Consider the following 11,226-nt stretch of genomic DNA (forward strand, 5'->3'; position numbering starts at 1 on the left):
TGATCCTGTTCCTGGCCTTTCATTGGGATTTACTGAAGAAGCTGACCAGGGCTGCTGGCAGTGGAATGCTTTACTGGACCTTGTGAATCTCAAGATAGCACACTTACGTGGCTGCTGGGATTCTGCAGGTCCTTAGAGCTGTGAAGTTTTGATAATCTGAAATTCCTTTCCTCCAAAACAAAAGGCCAAGAAAGCAAGAAAGAGACCCCATACCTCTTATGACTTTGCCCTAGAAGTCTTTTATTCTCACAGTGTTCCATTAATGACAAGTCAGATCTTCCCAGTGGGAGAAGAGGCTGACAGGGCATGAATGCCAGGAACTGGAAATTCTGGGGGCTGTCTGTCATAACCTTTTAGATGCTAGTATGCATCAGTGTCTGGATTAGTTTCTCAAACCTTCCCAAGACTGCTCCCTACCCACCATGCTTTGCTTTCACCGGTCACTCCTGCCACACAGTCTAACTGGCCTTACACAGCTGTGTAGCTGGAGTCATCTCCATGAAGAATGGCAAGTGGCTGTGGACTTCTGGGGCCACTCATTTTTAAAGTAGGTATTTCTTACAATCAGTGATCCTATAGCTTAAGATGACAGCACTCTGCTTATCTGCAGGCAGAATAAGTGTGGATATCCTTTTTCTGTACCAAAGTAGTCTCTGTGATTGTAAAAGCATTGATTTATCAATAACCAAATTCCACATTCTGCTCTTCTGTTTTCCTCCTTGGGGCAGCCGCCGGTGTGGTCAGGCCCCTGGCCCGCAGCTAGCCTGGCTTCTGCTGTGCACCTGTCCTGAGCCATCATGTCTGCCAGCATCCATTAAGACTGCCTGTGACCCTCTGTGGCCTCCAGCTGACAGGTGCATAGACTCCTTATTCTTAAGACGTTCGATCTCTCTGAGTCACGTACATCTACACAGCAGCCTTCCTGCGTCGGGAGGTGCGTTTGAGACTGTGACATTGCCTGTGGCCAAATCTCCAGTCACTTCCCTCAGTCAGTGCTGCTCTGATGCTTCGTGATGAGCTCCAAATTGGTTTCTGAGGGCCTGGCTCTTCCCAGCCAAGTACTGGTAAAGTTTGCATCTCCTTTTTAGGTCATCAGTGGTCCAGAGCAGTGCAGGCACTCAGTACCATTTCTCAGTCAGTCTCCAGGGTCGGGCCTTTCCTTCTCTGGCCCTTGCTGTACACTTAGAGAGAATTGCTAAACTTTTAGAGGTCACTGTGTACTCCCTCAAAGGTTTTGAACTCACCACATCTCAATGCTAACACCTACAGCAGTCAGCACTCTTGATGTGTGAATTGAGAAGATTTCACTTTTTTAAAACTCAATTTTGCCAGGTGGTGGTGGTGGTGCATGCCTTTAATCCCAACATTGGGAGGCAGATGCAGGCGGATTTCTGAGTTAGAGGCCAACCTGGTCTACAGAGTGAGTTCCAGGACAGCCAGGGCTACACAAAGAAACCCTGTCTCAGGGGCGGGGGGGGGGGGACCAACTTAATTTTGAGTGTTAGCATACAAAGTAATGAGTATCATGGTGATATACATCTTAAAACATATGTGTCATTATACTTGATTCTCCCTTTCTCCTCTCCTTCACTGACCCCCCCCCATGGGCCCTCACCACTTTGTGGCTCCCTTTTTGTTGTTTTGTTTGATTTTGTTGTTTTTTGTTTGGTTGGTACAAGACAGGGCTTCTCTTTGTAACCCTCGCTGTCCTGGAACTCACACTGTAGACCAGTGTGAGTCTCAAAGATCCACTTGCCTCTGCCTCCTGAGTGCTGGGATTAAAGACATGTACCACCACTTCCCAGAAGTTCCCTTTCTTTAAGATTCAACTTCTGCTTTTATATTACATATATTCCACTACCCTGTCTCCTTTCCACCTCCCTTAAGTTATCTTCCCATGTTCTGGGACATGGTGACAAACACATTTAATCCAAGCACTCCCGAGATAGAGTCAGGCAGTTTCTCTGTGAGTTGAGGCTAACCTGATGTACATAGAGAAAGAGTTCTACAACAGCCAGAGCTACATAGACCCTGGCTCAAAACAAAACAAACAAACAAAAACAAGCAAAAAGGCATCTTCTCTCTTCTTATGATCCCCTTTCCAGACTTACATTCCATTCCATGACATACACACGCACATATGTACCTATATGTACACACTGTGTGTGAGAGAGAGAAAATGTGCTATAGTTTTCCTTCTATATTTGGTTTATTTTGCCTAACAAAATGATTGTTGTATATTTTTTTTTTGCAAATGCCATTATTTCAGTTTTCTTGATGGCTGCATAACATTTCCCTGCATATGTGAAGCACATTTTCTTTCTCTATTCACCTGTTGGTGGGCATCTAAGCTTGTTCCAGTCCCTGGCTGTTGTGAATGCAATAGCTGTAAGGGTGGGTGTGGTATACATGGAAGTGTCAAGAGTGGTGTAACTGGGTCATACAGTTCTAGTTTTTGCTGTTTGAGGACCCTCCATGCTGATTTCCATAGTGGCTGCACACTGTACTCCCAACCCCCAACAGGGAATAAGGGTCCCTCTTTCCTTGCATCTTCTACAGCACTTGTTGTTGGTTGGTTTCCTGTTGATAACTAATCTGCCTGGATAAAACAGAGCCTCAGAGCTGTTTTGACTTGCAAACCTTGATGGCCAACAATGTTGAATGATTAGTCAAGTGGTGATTGGCCATTTCTTCTCTTGAGAACTTCTCTTGAGAACTGTGCACATACATGTGAAAGTCAGAGGTTAAGATAAAATGCAGAAGACTGTTGTAGAGAAGAAAGTGGAAAGATCAAGAGATTTTTTTTAAAAGAGAAAAGAGATTGCCCTAGAGTTAAAAACAAAAGTTCTAAGATGAAATTAAATAAATACAAAAAGAGAAATAAAAGCAAAGACATAATAGACTTTTAAAACAAAATAGAAGGCCGCCGATGTAGCTCATCAGTGGAGTGTTAGGTCTCTCCTCGCCGCCACATAAACGAGACACGTGTGGCGGTGCATGCCTGTCATCCAAGGATTTAGGAAATAGAAGCAGATTAGAAATTTAAGACCATCCTTGGCTACTTAGCACTAAGCCAGTGTGAGAGACTCTTGTCTCAACAACAACAACAACAACAAAACAAATAATAATGTAAAATCAAATACTACTAAATTACTAGGTATAGTAAGAGGGACACAGGGACCAAAGAGAAAAAGCAAGAAAGTAAGGAAAAAGAAAAACTAAAATATTACCCCCAAATGGAAGATTTATATAAACAAAATTAAAGTATATGATGGAGAGGAACAAATAAAACAATAGATACAATAAAGTACCCAGCTAGGCATGCGGTAACGTTGTTGTTGTTGTTGTTTGAAACTCACAGAGGTATGGAGCTGGAGAGATGGCTCATCAGTTCAGAGCACTGGCTTCTCTTGCAGAGGACCAGGCTTCAGTTCCCAGCACTTGTACCCACATGGTGGCTCACGATCATCTGTCACTCCAGTTCCAGGGAATCAGACACCTTCTTCTGGCCTCCGAAGGCATGAGGCACACATGTGGTCCATAGACAGATATGCAGGCAAAACCCTTGCACACATTAAAAAAAAAAAAAAAAAGATTAACCCTTCTTTAAAAAATAACCACACAGAAGAAAATAGAAAGCTAGTTGGCACAACTTCTGCCTGGGCCCCTGAGAACTGGAGACGGCCAGTATTACGAATGGTGGAAGGAAGATCAGGTTAGGTCCTGTCACCTCGCTGAAAGGGACCAAATTGTTCCCAAGCCAGAGAAAGAGGTTGCACAGAGGGAAAATAACTCTCAGAAGAAACCAACGAGACAAAAAAGGCATGGCACAGGAATCAATTCAGCATAAAATAAATGCAAATAAAATTTTTCAAAAATTCGCTCCGAGGCATGGTTAGCTTGGTGCATAAGAATAGTAACACGTGGAAGCCCGCCCAAAATGATTTAAAATATCTTCCTCCATCAGTCAGGACTGCGAGCTTTAATCAACAAAACGTGGGCTAAGTTAAGGAGGAAAATTAGGTAGCTCACAGAACTTCAGGAGGACCCGAGACCCAGGTTGGAAGGTTCCAGTGCCCCATACAGTGGCAAGATGATAGTGCAAAGTTGCTCTTACCTGGGTAGCTTAGACCACTACTGGCACCACCAGCTAACGTCTCTAGACGTTAAGTATAGATCTCAGTTAAAGCCATTGTCCCCAGCTGCTTTTAGAAATCAGCCAAGTGGGGCTGGAGAGATGGCTCAGCGGTTAAGAGCACTGACTGCTCTTCTGAAGGTCCTGAGTTCAAATCCCAGCAACCACATGGTGGCTCACAACCATCCATAAGGAGATCTGATGCCCTCTTCTGGTGTGTCTGAAGACAGCTACAGTGTACTTATATATAATAATAAATAAATCTTTAAAAAGAAAACGGCCCAGTATTACACGATGTCACCACCACCTTCACAGAGGCCATTGGCATGTCCACCCACAGAGCTCCTCTGTCATTAAGCTCCCTTTGTTTCTGTCCTCGCTCCCTTCCTCCTCCGTGGTTGCCACCTACAGGAGCTCTAGGCAGACCCTGAGCTTCCATAACACTAAACCATTAAAGAGTGTGTGGCAGAGTGGATGTCAGGTGATCAATTCCCCACCCCACCCCCACAATCAGAGGGGCTACAAAAAGAAAACATCTACAAATAGTCACCGTCCACAGTAGGATAATATAGGAAACTCCCAGACACAGAAAGCCATTTCAGGCACTGGGCAGCCAATATATATAACAAGTGTATACAGTGTTGCTGTTGCAGAGCCAAGAAGCTCCGCGGCCCAGAGCCTGAGGGTGCAGCTCATGGCGCAATGCACACTTAGCTTATGTGCCCTGGATTCTAGCCCCAGCTCCGAACGCAAAGTCCCGTGAGCACACAAAGTTCCTTTTATATCTTCGCGTGTATGAATCTATTGGTGCACAATCTAAAAGCGTCCATCAAGACACTAACTCAAGTGCTCAGCGAGGCCCGTGCAGTGCGCATGCTCACACCAGATGCCCCTTGATAAACACTCCCACCTGCCCCTCCCTCTCCTTTCTCATTCATTTCTTCACTACTATTCTGCCTTTATGTGCTCAAATGGTCTTGATCACGAGTCATAACCAATGACGCAGGGAATACAACTGAAGAGTGTACTCAATAGACCCTTCTCAGAAAGCAAGGGTTCCATGTTCCCATCTGACTACAGTACCTGCCTGCAGCGCAGTACTCTCCTAGATGTTGGGGGTCCTTGCCTTGAGTCTTTTGCTACCACGGTTCCCACTTTCCTTTGCGGCACTTGTGAAGCAGCCCCACACCTGTCCTCCAGGATCACAGCATTTGACCCACCACCAGCAGGGGGCGCGCCTTCTCCCTGTGTCTTTTCCATACTTCCCGGGTCCCTCTATAATGCTCAGCCCTTTTAATCCCTGCTCCTGTCTGCTCCAACCTTACCTCATCTGGTACCCAGCCTCTGTATCATCTCCTCTTATAGATGCTGCTGATGAGCAGAGAAGGAGGAAGGTCAGGACCTAGGGCAATCTAAAAGAAACTTGAGAAAGAATCTGTCACAAGAAGCTGCTGTTTGTTTGAAATACCTTTTAAATTTTTAAAGGCTTCTTCCCCTGACGCTGACTTCTCCCGAGTATATCTTCCCTTCTTTCATGCTCACAGCATCTGTGTCCTTTGCAGTCTTCTGTGGCATCTCAGAAAACCCACTTCCGTCTAAATATAATTGGGAGCGGACTCCTGAAGGGCGTTGGAAAGAACCAAACATTGATTGTTCTGTCCCAGTGAAAAGCTTAATCCTCAGTCATGCCTGAAGCAGCTCGTTAGGTAGCTCGCCCTCAGCAGAACCCTGGGCCCTCCCTAGAAAAGGCACACTAATCCTCAGTCCCTTAGCTCTCCACACAAGGGCAGTAACCTTGATCCTGACAGAGGGCTACAACAAGCCAAATGCCATTTGTCCAGCAACTAGGGCTCTTTTCTATGGAGGCAAGAGATGGGAAGGCACATGTGGCTCCCAGTAACAGCCCTAGTTAACTTCCCCACCCAGCCTGCCCCTCCACATGCCCATGCACACAGAACACACCTGTTGACTTTCATTGCTTTTTAAAAAATTTCATGTTAAGGTGAATCCTCAAAGCCCAAAAGGCACTCAAAGAGTTCATAGTCCCATTTGTAAGCGCTGTCACAACTCCATGCTAGAGTTATTCAGGATACACAGGCAATAGACACCACGACCATGCGTTCCACTGTTGGATTCTGAGTTTGATGGAACTCCAACTTTAAAAAAAAAAAAAAAGTTTCTTTGCTGTAAGCAGGTCCATTTAGTGGCTAAACTTGAAGAACAATGTGGTTCATCCCCTCTGTTTTGAATCCCATTCTTTGTTTCTCATGACTATTTCAAATCATCTCTGCTGCAAAAAAAACAGACCATGTCAATGATGTTGAGTAATCGCTCTCATCATTCCGTCTCAGCCCACACACCATTTTAAATTCTTTCTAGAAGCTGATTTCTAACTAGACAGTAGGAGGCTCGCTGGATAGTGCTATGCATGCATTTGATGTTATTTCACTCATATTGTGTCGCCTCCTATTCCGACCAGCAGAAAGGAACAACGACACTACGTTCTTCTCAAAGCAGTTTATTCAGGAACCTTTCAACATCATGCATGAATCTCTCTCCAGAAATCAATCTCTCCAGGAAAAACCAACAACCAACCTGCCCCCAATCGCAATCCCTTATATAACCCCTCAACCACGCCCCATCAGTCCAGTCCACGTAACAGCAGTCCATTGGCCAGAATCATCACTTGTCCTATGGTCCGATCTTGCATCATAGTGCACCTGTGCAGTTCTCACAATGGATGCAGCTTATTTTCAGGTGTATGAGGAAGTCAGGTGCAAGTCATAAGACTTGGCTGCAGTCCCGGGTGCCATCTTGGAACTGCTGCCACACCTGCTCCTCACAATATTGGAAAGGCAAGGATTTCCAGTGGTCTCTCCCGAGTTGGACTGACATGGTTTATTGTCCTTACAACTGAGTCCCAGGGGCCCAATGTAAGAGGAGTTCTAGAAGAGCATTTTTCCAGATGAGCTGCTCAGAGCTGGGGTGGGAGGGTCGTGGGGGTCTTAGGAAAGTAACTGATATGTAAGAAAAGGATTCTGCAGTCAAATCATGTCAAAAGGCAGCGTGATAGACAGGATTGCCAAGGTGAGAAGCTGTCTGCAAGCAAGTACACATGGATTTTAGCAAGAGAAGTTAAGAGATCTTATTTTGTTTTAGGATTTATTTTTATTTATCTGTATGGATGTATGTGTGTATATGTGTGACTATATGACACATGTTTGTGGGTGCCTACAGAAGACAGAAGAAGGTGTCAGATTCCCCTGGAGCTGGAGTTGCAGGCTCTTGTGAACTGGACTCAGGTCCTCTGCAGCAGTTTTCCTAACCATTGTGCCCCTCTTTGTATCCCCCATGGACCTGAGCTTTCTTCTCACTTATGTGTTTTTCTCGTTTCCGTTCATTGTCCCTCCAAGGGGTGTCACCTATATGACATGCTATACACTTGTTCTAACACATGTGTGACATGCTATACACGGGTCCTAACAGTTCAATGCATATATATATATATAGTGTTTTCTATATATACATATATATATATATAGTGTTTCTCATGTATATATGACACAGAAAGTCTGTTATTAAGAGTCTTTATTCAGTTCTGAGCCCCATTTTTAATGGGGTTATTTGACTTTCTGGAGTCCACCTTCTTGAGTTCTTTATATATATTGGATATTAGTCCCTTATCTGATTTAGGATAGGTGAAGATCCTTTCCCACTCTGTTGGTAGTTTTTTTGTCTTATTGATGGTGTCTTTTACCTTGCAGAAGCTTTGCAGTTTCATGAGGTCCCACTTGTCAATTCTCGATCTTACAGCACAAGCCATTGCTGTTCTATTCAAGAATTTTTCCCCTGTGCCCATATCTTCAAGGCTTTTCCCCACTTTCTCCTCTATAAGTTTCAGTGTCTCTGGTTTTATGTGAAGTTCCTTGATCCACTTAGACTTGACCTTAGTACAAGGAGATAGGAATGGATCCTGCTTGTGGACGTTGTACATCGTGGTGCGGAGCCTAGTGCGCACCACGATGTACAACGTCCACAAGCAGTGAACCTGTAGATTGCTTTTGGCAAGATAGCCATTTTTACAATGTTGATCCTGCCAATCCATGAGCATGGGAGATCTTTCCATCTTCTGAGATCTTCTATAATTTCTTTCTTCAGAGACTTGAAGTTTTTATTATACAGATCTTTCACTTCCTTAGTTAGAGTCACGCCAAGATATTTTATATTATTTGTGACTATTGAGAAGGGTGTTGTTTCCCTAATTTCTTTCTCAGCCTGTTTATTCTTCGTGTAGAGAAAGGCCATTGATTTGTTTGAGTTAATTTTATATCCAGCTACTTCACCGAATCTGTTTATCAGGTTTAGGAGTTCTCTGGTGGAATTTTTAGGGTCACTTATATATACTATCATATCATCTGCAAAAAGTGATATTTTGACTTCATCTTTTCCAATTTGTATCCCTTTGATCTCCTTTTGTTGTCGAATTGCTCTGGCTAGGACTTCAAGTACAATGTTGAATAGGTATGGAGAAAGTGGACAGCCTTGTCTAGTCCCTGATTTTAGAGGGATTGCTTCAAGCTTCTCACCATTTACTTTGATGTTGGCTACTGGTTTGCTGTAGATTGCTTTTATCATGTTTAGGTATGGGCCTTGAATTCCTGATCTTTCCAAGACTTTTATCATGAATGGGTGTTGGATCTTGTCAAATGCTTTTTCCTGAGGAATACCGAATGGCAGAGAAGCACCTGAAAAAATGTTCAACATCCTTAATCATCAGGGAAATGCAAATCAAAACAACCCTGAGATTCCACCTCACACCAGTCAGAATGGCTAAGATCAAAAATTCAGGTGACAGCAGATGCTGGCGAGGATGTGGAGAAAGAGGAACACTCCTCCATTGTTGGTGGGATTGCAAGCTTGTACAACCACTCTGGAAATCAGTCTGGCGGTTCCTCAGAAAATTGGACATAGTACTACCGGAGGATCCAGCAATACCTCTCCTGGGCATATATCCAGAAGATGTCCCAACCGGTAAAAAGGACACATGCTCCACTATGTTCATAGCAGCCCTATTTATAATAGCCAGAAGCTGGAAAGAACCCAGATGTCCCTCAACAGAGGAATGGATACAGAAATTATGGTACATTTACACAATGGAGTACTACTCAGCTATTAAAAAGAATGAATTTATGAAATTCCTAGCCAAATGGATGGACCTGGAGGGCATCGTCTTGAGTGAGGTAACACAATCACAAAAGAACTCACACAATATGTATTCACTGATAAGTGGATATTAGCCCAAAACTTAGGATACCCAAGATATAAGATACAATTTGCTAAACGCATGAAACTCAAGAAGAATGAAGACCAAAGTGTGGACACTGTGCCCCTTCTTAGAATTTGGAACAAAACACCCAGGGAAGGAGTTACAGAGACAAAGTTCGTAGCTGTGATGAAAGGATGGACCATTTAGAGACTGCCGTATCCAGGGATCCATCCCATAATCAGCTTCTAAACGCTGACACCATTGCATACACTAGCAAGATTTTGCTGAAAGGACCCAAATATAGCTGTCTCTTGTGAGACGATGCCGGGGCCTAGCAAACACAGGAGTGGATGTTCACAGTCAGCTATTGGATGTATCACAGGGCTCCCAATGGAGAAGCTAGAGAAAGTACCCAAGGAGCTAAAGGGATCTGCAACCCTATTGTTGGAACAACATGATGTACTAACCAGAACCCCGGAGCGCTTGTCTCTAGCTGCATATGTATCGAAAGATGGCCTAGTCGGCCATCACTGGAAAGAGAGGCCCATTGGACTTGCAAACTTTATATGCCCCAATATAGGGGAATGCCAGGGCCAAAAGAATGGGAATGGGTGGGTAGGGAAGTGGGGGGCGCTATGGGGGACTTTTGGGATAGCATTGGAAATGTAATTGAGGAAAATATGTAATAAAAATATTAAAAATTTAAAAAAAAGAAAATAAATTTGAAAAATCCTTATCAAAAAAAAAGAGTCTTTATTTGTTTGTTTGTTTATATACGTGCTCTATCTTTATGTATACCTGCAGGCCAGAAGAGGGCATTGGATCCCATTAAAGATGGCTGTGAGCCACCATGTGGTTGCTGGGAATTGAACTCAGGACTTCTGGAAGAGCCGTCAGTGCTCTTAACCACTGAGCCATCTTTCTAGCCCTTGTTATTGAAAGTCTTACAAGACATACTTTTTTGGACAGTAAAGATCGCTTACTATTCAACTTCCTTCCTCCTAAAATAGAAAAGCAAGCAAACAAAAGAGAAAAGCATAAGAAGTAGACAACATTTGTGAACAAAAACATCTCTGTGGCTGCTACCTGAAAGAGCTGTCCCCTTCAGTGCATGAGCCCTCAGCATGCACAGACCTCCCTGCCACCACCATCCCAGGAAACTCCAGGCCAGCTCTGACCTGCTGGTCTCACATGGCTCCTCACTGTCTCTGTTGGCTTCTCTGCCAGGCTTTCTGGTGGCTACCATTTCTCTACATCATCCTCTTCCTGATGGCAAGACATCACCACCAGGTTTTGAGCGAACTCTGCTTGCCTGGACCTCTTGATTTCTACCCGCCCTTACCTGCTTACCCCCTCACTTCTGTCTCCACCCGTTTTCCAGCTGCCCGGTCTCTGACCTTCACCTGTGGCTTGGCCCACAGCTACAGAGTAATAACATTGACTACTGAAACTTGCCAGACAACAAAATGTTGGAAGGATTTCCCTTGCCACATAAAAGATCCACTCAGCTACAACAAGAGCATGCATGAGAATGAAGACAGGAAGACTCCATGACATCGTTTGGCTTCTCTGAGGTGCCCATGGCTCACACCATTAGTCCCTGGATGTCCTGGAGCTATGTTCTGATAAGCAATGATGTTGCAAAGACTTGTTCTTTCTATATTTTTAATGTAGAACCAGAACCTTACTTATTCACATTTTATTAAGAGCATGACAACTCTCTGCTTATAAACCAGATTATGATCAGCCTGTCATTTTATTTGATATTCCTTTGTTTTTCATTATTTTTTTTCTGTTAAATTGACTGAAACCCTGCAGGCATGAG

This window comes from Mus caroli, chromosome 4, assembly GCF_900094665.2.
Source record: "Mus caroli chromosome 4, CAROLI_EIJ_v1.1, whole genome shotgun sequence".
NCBI lineage: Eukaryota > Metazoa > Chordata > Mammalia > Rodentia > Muridae > Mus > Mus caroli.